The sequence below is a fragment of the Halichoerus grypus genome, chromosome 12 (assembly GCF_964656455.1).
Source record: "Halichoerus grypus chromosome 12, mHalGry1.hap1.1, whole genome shotgun sequence".
Taxonomy (NCBI): domain Eukaryota; kingdom Metazoa; phylum Chordata; class Mammalia; order Carnivora; family Phocidae; genus Halichoerus; species Halichoerus grypus.
In genome coordinates, this window is record NC_135723.1 from 13,617,392 (window position 1) to 13,632,874 (window position 15,483).

General features: G+C 42.5%; 1 protein-coding gene across 3 annotated transcripts in view; it reads right to left on the bottom strand.

The window, feature by feature from the left end:
• POU6F2 (POU class 6 homeobox 2) overlaps positions 1 to 15,483 on the bottom strand; it is a 466,268-nt gene that overhangs the window by 87,594 nt on the left and 363,191 nt on the right. The window lies entirely within an intron of this gene.

Below are 15,483 nucleotides of genomic sequence, written 5' to 3' on the forward strand. Positions count from 1 at the left end.
TCTAACACTCTGGATCTGGGCTACTCCCAGACTGCACTATGAGAACCACTTGCCAGACTTTGACTTCTTTTGTCCTGATAAATACAGCAATGTCTGTGATCCTATTGACTTTATGGGAAAGCCTTCTTCCATTCTCCCACAGGTCTGTATTCTACGGAGGAGAACTGTACCCCTTCCATCTTCATATAATCCATGAGAAAGGGACAGGATTGGTCAGGTTCTCCAGAAAAACAGAACCAAAAGAATGTGTGTGTGTCTGTGTGTGTGTATCTTCTATCTATCTATCTAGCTATCTATCTATAGAGACAGAGATTTGTTTTACAGAATTGGTTCATGGAAATAGGCTGATGAGTCCAAAATCTGCATGGTGGGCTGGCAAGCTGGAGACCCAGGGAAGAGCTGATGTTGAAATTCAATTCCAAAGGCTTTCTGCTGCAGAATTCCCTCTTGCTCAGGGGAGGTCAGTCTTTTGTTCTCTTCAGGCCTTCAACTGATTGGATGTGGCCCACTCACAGTGTGGAAGGAACTCTGCTTCACTAAAAGCCTACTGATTTAAATGTACATTTCATCCAAAAACACTCTCATGGAAACATACACAATAACGTTTGACCACATATCTGGGCACCATGGCCCAGTCCAGTACAGAGGGCACATTGACCAAGGCAGCGGTACCCATCTGCCGCAAAGTAGAGACCATCCAAATGAATAACTACTACCAGTGCAAACATCCAGAAGCATGCTTACTTACTATGTCCTCCTCTGGCCTTTCATGCCCTTCTAAAATCTACTAGAACTTTGGAGCCCTGCTCAAGTTCCACCACCTCCAGGAAGTCCTCTCAGACATTCCACTCTTCAGCTGGCTCCTTTCTGGGTCTCTGAGAGCACTTGCTGTCTGTCCACCCAGTCTGATCCTTCATGATAGTCTCTTTAGTGCACAAGAGTCTTGCCTTCCCAGAATGTATATAATCTATACTGTCAATAATGATCCAACATCATCAGGAAGTTGCACTTACGTTCCCTTTCATCCACACCAGGCAAATCACACCCCTGTGACTGTCCATCTCACCAATCTGTCAAATCTCTGAAATGCCCACTTTGCTGGGATGTTGGTGGGTAATAGGAGATAATGTTTGTGAAAGTACTTTGTAAACCACGAGGCATGATACAAATAGAAGATTTTTATTACGGCGATACTTTGTTTAAGAAGGCAGGGGATGGGAGTAAAATGGCTTTTAAGTGATTTACATTTTCCAAGTTTTATAGTTCTGGCACTAAAAGGTTTAACCCTTAGCTCTTCTGGGAAAACTCAGCTATCAAGAGGAAGTTATTTCTTTGGGGGTGATGAATGGCCAACATTTTCCTGTGCTATCCTGATGTTCTAAGTGCAACGGATTTGTTTCATCAAATCCCCCCCCCCCCTCCACTGGATCACTACCATCTGCCTATAAGCAAGATGTTTCAATTTCCATCTTTAAGTAACAGACCTATCTTGACCCCCCCTTCCGTCCAGTTAGTGCGCCTGTCAGCTTCCTTTCAGAGCAGGTGCCTGTGAAGAGTTGTCTATTCTTGATGTTGCCCATTCTTCTCCTCCTGTTCTTTTTTTGAATCCACTTGAATCCCTGCAATCCCTCACCACCACTCCTCTGAAGCTCTTGTGAAGGGCACTGCTTCCAATGGTCATTCTCGGCTCCCCTCTTACTTGATCTGCCAAAACTAGTTGGCATTCTTGATCACTCCTTCCTCGAAGCACTGATTTACATCAGTTTCTGGGTGCATCTCCCTTCCTTCCTCCCTGACCTCTTCTTGGTCTCTTTGGCTGATTTCTTTTCCTCTGCAGGAATTATTGGTGTTAGGTGCTTCAAGAATGCTTTTTTTTTTTTTTTTTTTTTTTTTTTAAGATTTATTTATTTATTTGAGAGAGAGCGAGCAAGCGAGCATGAGTCGGGGGCAGAGTCAGAGGGAGAGGCAGACTCCCCACTGATCAGGGAGCCCGATGCGGGGCTCGATCCCAGGACCCTGAGATCATGACCTGAGCTGAAGGCAGACACTTAACCGACTGAGCCACCCAGGTGCCCTGGTTCAGGAATGCTTGAACCTCTTCTTTATCTGGGCCCACTCTTTGGGTGATCTGGTTCAGGGTTATAGCTTTAAACACTGGTGGAACACCGATGAACTTCCAAATTTATCTCCAACATGGACCTTTCTCCAGAACTTGAGATCCACCTGCTTTCTTGAACTTTCCTCCAAGACATTTAGCAGTCTCTTGAACATAACCTGCCCAAGACTGACATGCCAAAAACCAAATATGTCCCCAAACCTGTTCATGCCATAGTCTTCCCCAAGTGGAAGCCTCATGCCTCCAGCTGCATAGGTCAAAGTCACTGGAGACAACCTTGACCTCCTGTCTTTTTCCTACACAGCAAACCCAGTCCATTAGTGAATCCTGTCAGCTCTTCTTCAAACTACATGCGGACTGATTACCTCTCACCATCTCTACCTCATCCAACCTAGTACAAGCTCTTGTCACCCTATTGAAATCAGTGCAGTAGCCTCCTAACTGGACTCCTCATTTTTGCTCTTGAGCTCCCACAATCTGTTCCCCTCATAGGGTCTGTGGGGCTTCCTGCTTCATTCAAGGTGATTGCTGAAGTCCTGGCAGTGGCCTACAGGATCCAAGATCATCTGGTCCTTGTTTCTTTTATGGCCCCATCGCCGGCCACTCCCCTTTGCTCAAGACTGCAGTCTTGCTGCCCTTTCTGCTCTTTCTGGAATCTGCCCAGCACCCTATCTACCTCAGGGCTCTGCACTGGTCCCTCCCCTGGAGCCCATTCTCTCCATATGTTGGCAGGTTCTCTCCCAACAGATCTCTGCTCCAATAGAGATGCCTTTTCTGGTCACCCTATGTCAGTTAGTAACCCTCTCTCTAGCACTTTCTTTCTTTTGACCTCATTTATTACTCCCTCATAGCAGCTAACAATGTTTAATGTACTATATATTTAAGTGTTCGTTTGATTTTTTTTTAAATTTGTACTCACCCCGGATCCCTACTCTAGCTCCAAGAATAGCGCTTTACATCTGTAGAGGCTCAAGGCATAGTTGTTGAATAAATGAATGCATGACTCAAAAGACTCGAATGGCATCAGAAATCTAACAAGGAACCTCAAAAAAGGTAAAGGTCTGGGTCAGCTTGCCACAGAACCCTCTGTGAATCTTGGTACCCCACGAATCCTTCTGGTTTTGCTCTCCCTCTAAGAAGGCATGCCCAGAAAGGAGGAGCTTCCCAAGGAGACCCCAGCAGGTTCTTTCTTGGGCTACTCAACCCTTACATGTGTTGCAATAAACATTTTCATTTCCTCCTCTCCCCTCTTCCTTTTTTCTCCTGGAAGTTGATAGATTTCAAGAGGAAATAAAAAGGCATTGACTAGGGGTGCCTGGCTGGCTTAGTTGGTTAAGCGACTGCCTTTGGCTCGGGTCATGATCCCAGGGTCCTGGGATCGAGCCCCACGGGGAGCCTGCTTCTCCCTCTCCCTCGGACCTTCCCCTGCTCGTGCTCTCTCTCTCTCTCTCAAATAAATAAAATAAAATAAAATAAAATAAATAAAATAAAAAAGCCATTGGCTAAATGTATGCTCTCTGAATTTGGGGCAGGACTGGAAGCTTCAAGATGTATTTTAGTCGAGGGTATTTTCTGAGCAATGAAGCCTAGATTATAATTTTGTTTGGGGTCCCCAAAACAGAAGCTCACATTTGCAGACAAGGGAGGCAAAGACTGCTGTAGAAATGTGGAATGAGTGGACGAACACGTTCTCAGACACTGCCACCAGGGGATGATGGCACCCAGAGGGAGTCTAGAACTGTCCTGCGTGGCCGGGTGCTTTGTCCACTGGCAGCTGAAGGACATGCTGTCTCTGTGACAAAGACACTTTCTGTGGGCTCCTCCCCACTGCCTGACCCACTCGTTTCTGCAAATAACCTCAGGTCCTCTCTAAAACCCGAGCTCAAACATTTGTGGATGTTCTTTCTTCAGACTCAAGAACTGGCAATTTCACGGTGACCCTTTCAAACTGTGTGAGCGGGGAGAAGTGGTGAGAGAAACACATCTTTTCGTGCTGTTCCTGGCTCTCAAGTAAGTTACATAAAAAGGAAGAGAATAAACTTTAAAATGTTTTTTTGAACCGTCATTTGATGATGTGTTCTGCAATCTTCAGAAAATAGGTACATGTTACTACCACATTAGGGAGAAAATAAGTTAAATAAAAATTTCTAGCAGCAAGCCTGAAGGCTATCATACTGTCACTCAATAATCTGTTTTTGAAAATACCCAAATGCATTTTAGTAGGTCTGCAAGCTTTCAGCTTTCTGGATCACATACCACATGCAGCACACCCAAAAGAAACAGAGGCAGTCAAACTGACAGATTCTAATTTAGAAACTGAAAAGTGAATTTTCTACTGTTTTTGAAGGTAAAAAATGACAGTCTTGCCTCTTCTCCTGAAAACTTATCTATAATGATGCTTTATGGTGGAAGGAAACCAGCCTACTTGCTGCGCACAACACTTGAGTTTTTAAAAGCTGCTTTTGATTAATTAATTTATATTTCTATCAGGAGGTCAAGAAGTCTGCTTTTCAGAGCGCACATCTACATTTATGCAGCAAGTCTTGATTTATGAGACAAATCAGGCCAGGCCCAGTTGAACACAGGGAAATCACCACGTACAAATGGGGGAAAGCAAGTTTTCCAGTGAGGGCTTCATTAGATTAAAATTTTTGACCTCTTTGTGGTATGCTCTTTCCTGTTGCATTTCTGCGTTCCTTCAGGCCAAGAGAAGAACGCCTACTCCCCACCCTTCAGACTACTCTTGCATCTCAGGAATGCTGAGGGGACAGATTTGGTCAGGCTCTCGGGTGCATACTCAGAATGCAGAATCGGATGTCTTGGCAGTATCTCCAAAGGAACACAGTCTTTGTGAGAACAGACGGTGGGGATGGTTAGGTTGAACTGAGTCAGCAGAGGAGAGGGAGAGAGGGAGCAAAACTCAGATTCGTTGAGTGACTATTACGTCCTACTTCCTGAAAGGCGCCTTAGCACCTTTATTTGATCCTCGTGACAAACGAGCGTGCCATGTAACATTTCACAGTTGTAGAAAGTCTCAAAACGTTTCTATGTGACTTCAAAGATTAGGTACCTGGAGTTTACAGGTTTGTTAACAGATGTTTGTTAACATCTGTGCGTGGCTTGTCTCTCATCTCTAAGAATACATGCAGAGTATTCATGAGAAAGTCTTTGGCTAATACTAAGTAACTAATACTAATAAACAAAATCTTTTTTTTTAAAATTTTACTTATTTGATAGAGAGGGAGAGAGCGTGAGAGAGCACAAGCAGGAGGAACAGGCTCCCCGCTGAGCAGGGAGCCCAATGCGGGGCTCGATCCCAGGACCCTGAGATCATGACCTGAACTGAAGGCAGACGCTTAACTGTCTGAGCCACCCAGGCACCCCTAATTAACAAAATCTTAATTAGTAAACCATGGCATTGAGGGCAGTAGATCTCAAAAGGGACACTTGGCCTTGGCTCATATTTCACAGGTACTCTCACAGAGGAAGGTCCTATGGGGAAATGCAATTCTAAATAAGGACGTTAACTAGTCCCTTGAAAACTACCTGAAAACTTCCCCGTGAGCCAATCTTGCACGTGAAATATAAAAATCCTGTGTTGCATTTGAAATCTGATAAATATTTATTATCAATGCTGTTTGCTTTTAATCTGTTCAGGATATCATTTCTCCAGCTTCTTAGTAGTTAAACAAAAATGGCATTTACATTACAATATTGCTTGCCAACAATCTCATTTTCTGGTTTAGTCAGCAGCCCTTCATGCTTGATTAATCTTTAATTATACAAATACCTACATATTAAAAAAAGTTTTCTTTTTTCCATACTTTGAGCATGTAATTATTTTCTCTTGCATGCAATAACCTTTCATTTTAGGATTAAGCAACTGATTCTTTTTAGTATAGATGGGCCTTTTCAAGTGTTAAAACAAATTTGGTTATTGTATTATGAGAAAAATTAACTTTGGGGAAACCTCTCATCAGTGCCTTTGACACAGCACCCTGATCGGCTGTTACAGAAAGCACCGGGTGTCCAAAAGATAAAACAAGACTTCATTCCCCCAGCTTTTTCCCAATTTCTCCCTCCCTGTCTCTCTGGTCTAAGATTGTGATCATTTAAGCACTGAAGACCTGAATACATCAATTTTCCTATTTGCACAAATTAGGGCTGACAGCAGATGTTTCATATAAAAAATATTTTAACACAAAGGCTGTTTATAGTTTGAATTGGAAAACCTACAAACTGTAAACTTTTCTAATCAAAGATTTTTCTATAAGAAATCCACAGAATGCTTAAAAATATAGGAGTATCTTGTTGAGTTGGATGGTGTTTCTCTCCACACGCCATGCTTATTACTTGGGGCCAATGAGAAGCCAAACAGCAATGAAATGGTGCTTCCCTTTCTAAAACCAAACAGGGGAAATCCTTAATAACCGCCTGACATGCATTTGGATATTTACTTTAGTTTCCTTCTCAATCCTCTCATACTAAACCCAGAAAAAACTACATCCATTTCCTTATGAGAGTCCTCTCAAGGAGCAAACTAATCTGAGAACTTCACAGCACTCAGCTAGCCACGTGAAAGATGCCCCAGGTTCTAGGTTCCGAATGAGGCTTGCAGGACACAGAGGCAAATAAGACACACAGGTGCATTAAAGCAAGCCCATGCAGTAAGACTTTTGCCGGTGTTTAAAGCGCTGCCAGGAAGCTATTTTAACTTTCCGCCATTGCCCATCCCAAAGTTTAGTTTGGCTGGTGATAAAAGCATCATCCTCTCATACCCAGCTTTTATGCAGAAGTACAACATTCTCTTTTGTTCTGTCCTCAGTGCTGATCACAGAATCTCAGAACTGGATGGGACCACCAGGCTCTTCTGGTCCAACGTCTCGATAAGAGAACCACTGAAGTGGCTACCCCTTCTCTGGGAGGGATGTCTCGCTGGCTCGCCCAACAGCACACCCATCTGTGTGTACATCTCCTAGGAAGCTCTGTTTTCTAGAGTTTACACCTATGGTCCTAGTTCTACCAGTGTTGGCACTTAACTGTTGCTGGACTGTAGCAGTGAACAGGACAAAATCCCTGTGATTATGAAACTTCCATTCTAGTTGGAAGAAGAAAAAAGACAAGCAAATCATAAAATAAATATACAACATGTCAGGTAGTGATAAGACCTCTGAAGAATGATGAAGGAACAGAGGTGCCATGTGTGCAATTTTATATAAGATGGTGAGGGAAGGACTCCTTGATGAGGCAAAATTTAAGGCAAGACCTAAATAAAGTGAGGGAGCAAGCTGGATATCTAAGGGAAAAGTGTCCAGGCAGAGGGATCAATAAGCATGCGAGGTCTTGGTGTAGAAAGTCAAACACTGAAATACACTGAACTTGTATAACTCAAGCCTCGTTACCCCTAAACCAAACTCTCCATGTTCTCCAAAATCTTTTAGATGTTCCTTTTGGTATTTGCCCCTCCTATTTCTAAATAATAGCTTAAATTGTTTTTCTTGATTTGCTAAGTTGGGGCATTATCGATTGACTTCCACTGTGGAAGATGAGGATTGAACACTCCTGAACCCACTCCCTATTTCCCCTCCTCCTGCATCCCTTCATTCTGACAATAGAGTTAGCGATTTAATCAGAATTTCTTTTTGGGACTACGAAAGTTCTGTTTGCCTCCGACCCTGTTAGTACACTTCCTTCCTTCCTTCCTTGTAAAAGTTTTTGCTCTTACCAAAGTTAGTCATTGCTTTTCTGTTTGCTTAGTTTTCTTTCTTTCTATTCATAATTCTTTCCAAATTCATCTCAAGAATGATGAACACTCTTTTCCTTTAGTCAACCATACCAGGTATTCTCTGGGTTTCTCTTCTGCTCTCTTCCCTCCCCCTCCCCTGCCTCTTGCCCAGGGACAGCCTTTCTAGAGTCCTCAGTGTTCTGGCCCAGTGGAAACTGGTTGCTTTCTAAGCCCGCTGTGTAACTATCAGCCTAGGGGTTCCTTTTTGTCCCTTTTGATGGTAAAGCTCCAATCTTCCTGTTCTTCAGTTTACTCTCTTGTCTTGGTGGAACACTTCCAGTAAAGTTGATGAAGAATGCATGACAGATCAATTTGAGACAAAATTTTTCCAGAGACTCTGCATCTGAATCTTTAGTTTACTCTTATATTTGATAGATTGCTTGGCAGTATATTAAATACAAGTTGAAAACCATTTTCCCTCAGAATTTTGAAGGCTTTGCTCCATTGTCTTCCAGCTTCAAGTATTGCTATGGAAACCCAGTGTTATTCTTATTCTTGATTTCTTGTATTTTACCTATTCTCCTCCAGAAAATGTTCAGAATGATATGCTTCAGCTGGTTTGTTTTGTTTTCATTAGGTTATTTATTCAGTGAGACTTTCAATGAGATAACATCCTTCAAGTCTGGGAAATTTTCTTCAATTATTTCTTTGGTAATTTTATCTCTCTCTTGCTCTTTTTTTTTTTCCTTTGGATTCTGTAATTCTGTTAGTTAGAAGTTGGATCTCCTGGATTGATCTGGTATTTTCTCCCTGTTTTACTAATTTGTTATCTTTTTTGTCTTTTTGGTCTACATTCTGAGAGATTTTCTTTATTTTCTAAACCTTCTATTGAATTTTTATTTCTGCTATAACTATTTTATCTATCTCCTGAATTATTATTATTATTATTTTTAAGATTTTACGTATTTATTTGACAGAGAGACACAGCGAGAGAGGGAACATAGCGAGAGGGAGTGAGAGGGAGAAGCAGTCTCCCCACTGAGCAGGGAGCCCGACGCGGGGCTCGATCCCAGGACCCTGGGATCATGACCTGAGCCGAAGGCAGACGCCTAATGACTGAGCCACCCAGGTGCCCCACCCTGAATTATTTTTTAAGTGTCCTTGTGTATTGTACCTATTACATGTCTTGTGGATGCATGATCTCTTTGGATATCCTATATTAATTTTAAAATGTTTATAAAATTGTTCTCCTTCTTCTATTGCTTCTATTTTCAACAAATGTCTCCCCCCTCCCATTTGTTTTAGTTTCTGATCTCAGACAAAGGCATTTCTCAAATATTTAGTCATTTTTTGTTGTCTTTCCACTATAAAAATAAAGCAGGGACCTGGCGATGTTGGAGATTGCAAATATTGACAACTGAGTCTTTTCTCTCTGATTAGTAGTTAGGTTTCTCCAGAGGACAATCCACCAATTACCTGGGGTGGTTGAGGTGGGGAGGTAGTGAGATGCCTGCATACTTGAGCACCTGTGTATGATGTAAGTGGCCCAGTGAGGCTAGGTTTTATCATTCAGGATAAGACTTTCCCTCGATGCCCTGGTCAGCAGTAAGGAGCTCTCTCCATCACGCAACCAGCCAGACCTACATCTCCAGGTCTAGAGGGTCTCTCATTTCAATTTCTCTTGCATAAAGTTGCTGTCTGCTTGGACTGGGGAGGCAGCTGAGGGTCTAACTGTTCATTATACAGTCATTAACCATTGCCCCTATTTTCAACAACATGCCCTGCCATCCCCATCTTCCATGGCACCTGACATCTGCAATCCCCAAAGCTTTTGGGGGCTCCAGGGTTGCTTTGCTTCTCACTGTGTCCCTCTCAGGACCTTGGCGTTTAGCTTTCTCAGCCTGGTTATCTCCTCGACCTGCATCTCCAGAATTTGGTTGACACTGCTTGTCCACTGTTGTCTTTTCTCCACTTCTCTTTGCCCTTTTGGATTTATATGATTAAAAAAATTTTCCTTTAGTATCATTTTAGTGGGATTCCCAGAGGGTGTATAGAGATAAATGTACATATTTAATCTACCCTACGGAAGAGGAAGCCCTCCCATTTTTTTTTTCTTTTTGAGAATTGGAAAGATCTTTTCTATTTTTAGTTTCCTAGTACCCTTTCTATTCTTTACATTTCATCAGTTATTAACAACCGTCTTCACTTTTTCAGTCTTTAACTTGAGAAAAACCTCAGTTTCTTAAGATGCTGTCTCTCAACCCATCAACCATTTTTCATATGTATATTGCATTGAGCCTTGGCTAACCTGTCCTGATCTAAGAAATTGTTTACAGTTCTATAGGGCAGAAGTTTTTCAACCTCCTTGATCATCAGAATCACTGGCTTCACCCCAGAGAATCTGATTTTGTAGTTCTTGGGTTGGGTGAGGGGAATCTATATTATTAAATCTATAATATTAACTATTAATATTAAAATATTAAATAATATAAATCCATATTATTAAAGAATCTCCAAGTCATTTAAACTTCTTTTTTTATTTTTTCTTATGGAAAATTTTAAACACATGTAATAGAAGACACAATGCTATCATGAACTCCCATGGACCTATCACCCAGCTTCAATACTTATCAGCTCATGGCCAATCTTCTTTTATCCATCTTTTACCCAACAACCTCCACCAATATTATTTTCTTCCCTTCCACATCATCTGAGGAAAATCCAGGCATCCTACCATTTCATTTGTATTTCAGTATGTATCTTCAGAAAACACTCTTAAAAATATAACTACATACCACATCACACCTACAGATATTAAAAATAATCCCTGAACATCATCAGACATCCCGTCAGCAGTTACATTTCCAGCTGTCTCATAAATGTCATTCTTTTTCCTTTTTACATTTGCTTGAACTATAATCTAAATAAAGTCCACATCATGAACTTCTTTACTGTGTCTTTTGATCTACATGTCCAACCCCCCAGCCCTTCATCTTAATCTCTCTTTCTTATGATTTACTTGCTGCAGAAACCTCCCCATGTGGTTTTGATGTGTGGCCAATCTGGGAATCATGACTTCTCTGAAGCACCCTCAGGGCCCACCTATAAGGAGAAAGGCTGGAGCAATCAGTACTCTGGAGCCCCCACTCTTGTTAAGGAAACCTTGTACCCCTTCCCCTCCATGTTACCTGCAAACCTTTTAATAACATTGCATTTCTGGCTCTCATTCACCTTGATTTTAAAAATCACTAGTTCTGGGGTGCCTAAGTGGCTCAGTCAGTTAAGTGTCTGACTCTTGATTTCAGCTCAGGTCATGACCTCAGGGTCGTGAGACTGAGCCCCGAGTTGGGCTCCACGCTCAGCATGGAGGTTGCTTGACGTTCTTTCTGTCCCTCTCCTTCTGCCTTTTGCCCCATGTGTGTGTGCAAGCTCTCTCTCTCTAAATAAATAAACAAAATCTTTAAAAAAAATCGTCAGTTCTATTTTCATGTGTGCGTGTATGTATGTGTGTTTGAGTTCTTTTCCTCTCCTTATAATATATGTTGAACACCATCTTAATCCATCACTTATCATCATTGAACATCATCTTTTGGGGGGGGGTTGGTAAAGCTCTCTGTTCTAAATTACAATTCTGCTAGCATTGTGTTGGTCACCTCAGCCAGGATCCAAGAACCATCCCGCTTAGGTTTTTCCAAATCATTTGGGAAAAGAAGGTATCTCCTATGGGCCTCATCCAAGGATTCTCTTGTCTCAAATAGGATCACATCTTGAAAAATTATTAGTTAAGTTGCCAAGTAGAAAGAACACAACATATTTCTAAAAATGATTAATTCCATCTTTTCACTAAATTAAGAAGACATCCAAATGCCTTAGTTTTTATGGCTAAACCATTTCACCCATGAGGTGAAAACAGGTGGAGGCAGTTTGGATAAATGCTGGAGGTGGTATAGTGAGCATAGCTTGGGAGAAGGGGCCCGAATGATTTATTGTCCAAACCATGACAGTTCCAAGTGTGAAATGGGTGCTATTAGCAATTATGCTGGACAAGAGGCATACACAGAGACCATCCCATTTAAAAGAGCATGTGACGTCCTCCACGTTGGAGCCAGACACTCTGGACTCAAATCCCAGCCCCACCTCTAAGATGCTGTGGACTTTTGGTGAATTACTGGCTTCTCCAAGTCGTGGTTTTCTTACTACTATGAGTGATTGCAAGACATAAGTAGGAAAACATACACAAAACACCTAGCACAGTTCCTGGCATGAAAAGCTCAATGGTGTTTTCACTGTTTAAGCTGGATCATCATTTTTCTACTGGGAGATTCTGTACCAGTGGGGTTTGGGGTAGCAGAGCGTGTTCCGTGAGAGTCTCTGGTATCCAATGGTGGGGGCCTGAGGTACACCCTTGGTGGGAGATTCCCTTTCATCTTCCTTGGGTCTATCTGTTTTATAATACTTTTATGCTTTGGAAAATACGATTTAACTCACAGATCAATCAGATCTATAAAATATTAAGAAGGTCTGCTCCTCTTTCTATTATATTCTGAATATCAAGAACCACCATGGGTCGTTGAGAAGAGGGGGAAGGATACAGAAGATGAAATAAGAAATGGTGGTCCTTGCTTGATGAACATTTCCTGCCAAAGGAAAGAAGTGGATTTGAAGCAGTCTAAATGAAGTTCTGCATTTTCCAAAGCCCACTGAGAAGATAGTGCAAATAACAACGATGTTAAAACCATTCCAAAGAAATAATCATAGGGGTGCCTGGCTGGCTCAGTCAGAAGAGCATGTGACTCTTGATCTTGGGGTTGTGAGTTCGAGCCCCATGTGGGTATAGAGATTACTAAATAAATAAATAAATAAATGAACTTAAAAAAAAAAAAGAAATCACAATCAAAACAAAGATCTAAGGTTTTCATAGTCCTTATTATGTGCCAGGCAGTGTTCTAAATATAAAAGTAATGGGTAACATTTCTTTCATTGGTAATTGTTATCTTCATCGAGTAATTCTGCAAGTAAATTTAAGGTAGTCAGGTAATTGGCACTTACGTATTTGTGCAATGAATAGCTGTGACGTGAGAAATCATCACAATTATTGACAGTCCTGGGATGTACAGAGGTGTGAGACATAGTGTCTGTTCTTAAGGGGCTTTTAATTCAAGTAAGACAACAATGGTTCACAGGTGAAAAAAAAAGACTCGGAGGGTATGTGCTAAGTGCCGAAAGTGTGAGTCAGAGAGGACAGCACTCAGTGAGGGCTCGACAACCAGGCAGGGAGTACAGAGCAGTGGTGAGGAAAGCAGGCATGCCTCCTCCCAGCAGAGCCAGGGAGGAGGACTGCACAGGGCACCTGGGGCGGGGGGGTCAGTGGGAGACCCGGTGGAGGGGAGGGCCAGAGTGCCCAGGCTAAGAAGGCCCAAAGAGGGCTTTTCTTAAGCATGAGGGTGATGGAACAAAGTGTTCTTTGAGGCAGCTTAGCTTGGCCGTGGTTTGCAGAGTGGATCGGATCAGGGAGAAAACAGAAGTAGGAAGACCAGGTCAGGGAGGACGATGCCAGCTCTGCCCGGGGTCAGACCAGGTAGGAGAACCGAAAAGAGGTTCTGGGTACTCTGGATGTGGCGCTCTCCAGCCCACGAGTTTTCTGGCCCAAGCCTGTAGACCCAGCTCCCGCCTTGTAGCTCTCGGGACAGGGTTTTCCCCTTGATAAATGCTCCAGGAACCCAATGACCTCTTCACTTTCCCTGGGGCTGCTTTGTCCGTTTTTAATATGTTACTTCATTTCTCATTTAGTAGGTTTGTTAAAATATGAATTCTATGTGAGTTTTCCACCACAGGGGCAGCAGTGTAAAGTTGAAGTTCCCTGCAATGCTGTGTATGTGGTAGGGTGGGGGGTGAGTGGCAGAACTGTTTAGGTCCTTTTTGACTGTTGGGGATGGTGTTCAGTGTTGAGGAGCCCATTGTCACACTGAACATTTTGGGACACCAATAAGCCTGCTTCCTGAGCTATTCTATGTTTAAGAATTCCCACTTTGGCCTCCCTCAAGAGCTAGATTTTTCAGGGTAGGGTTCTTCAAATTCTTCTGACCTTGTTCCATGGTAAGAAATACACTTGACAACTCAACCCAATACATACATACATACATACAAAATACACACACACACACATATATGGACAAATCTCTCTCTCTATATATATATATGTCTCTCTATATGCAACTATATCTATCTTTATGTATATAATTTAAACAGAAGCTTCAAGAAAAAACATATAGCTTTACTACCTATGACATGATGCCCTGGTATATTCTATTCTCTTTTATTATTTCCTTTTAAAAAAATTCTGGTTATGAGCCAGATACAAAGCCCATATAATAACGACGCAAAATGTGGTTATTATAACCTTCCCCAATCTGGGCACATTGTCCCACCTATATTTTCTCTTTTTTAAAAAGATTTTATTTATTTATTTGACAGAGAGAGACACAGCCAGAGAGAGAACATAAGCAGGGGGAGTGGGAGAGGGAGAAGCAGGCTTCCCGCGGAGCAGGGAGCCCGATGCGGGGCTCGATCCCAGGACCCTGGGATCGTGACCTGAGCCGAAGGCAGACCCTTAACAACTGAGCCACCCAGGCGCCCCCCACCTATTTCATACAAATCCAAAGAAAGGTCCAGAAGGCAGAGTCTCTTGAGTGCCAAGGCCATCTTATCTCCTGTGACTGCCTAGCTCCCTCATTTACAAAATGTACCCAACTTATTCCTGGTGGGATGAAGAGAGGATGGGGGCCTTGTCACACTGGGAATGAAAAGGTATGAGCATCTGGTCTAGGGATGACCAGATGGGATTTGGGCCACCATCATATGGTCGAAGAGGAAGAACTTGCCGCTCCAGAGACATCTGATCATCATTGATTGGGAAGGAAGCTTCCTTTCTCTGTACTTTCCTGTCACCTCTGTTTTAAAAGGGTTCTCTCCAAGTGAGGTGTCTATAGCTCCCCGATAAAGCAGAACTGGTTGGAGAGAAGTCCTACATTGCTCCTAAATTCTAACTTCTGAGGACTGCCGGTGGGAAGCCTAGACCGGGGTGTGCTTTAGGGCGCCTTCTTTGCATTGCGAATAGGGCGATGTGTTTTGTAAACACAAAATGAATCAAGGCTCTGTGTTGAAAAGAATCTGGACTCTGAATTGTTTTCCTAAAAAAATTAGTACACTCCACCTACTCACCTACTTCTCTCCCCCGCCCCCCCCACCGCCCTAACACATGGTATGGTATCAAGCGGTGTTTATTTAAAAATTAGAGTTCCAGGACCATACCCTCATGGGGGACAATCAGCATTAACAACTGAGGTTTCTTCCCCTTCTGTTGTGACACTTCAGATTAGTTCAATCCATGCCCCAGTTCTAGGGCCATGTTGGCAAGGAGATTTTTCTAAAGGTTTTTTTTTTTTCTCATTGCTTAGAGCCAAAGATTTTGTCCTCTGACCTTTTGATTCTCGCTCTGCATCTAGTCAATGTCAGGTCACCACAAGTAAAACTAAATGAGGTTAAGTGGAAAAAGCAAACCCCCCAACAAGCTACAAAGCCCCAAGCCTGTCCAGCCAACTTTTAAAAGCTCACCATTTTGAAATAGTACAATCACTTGGAT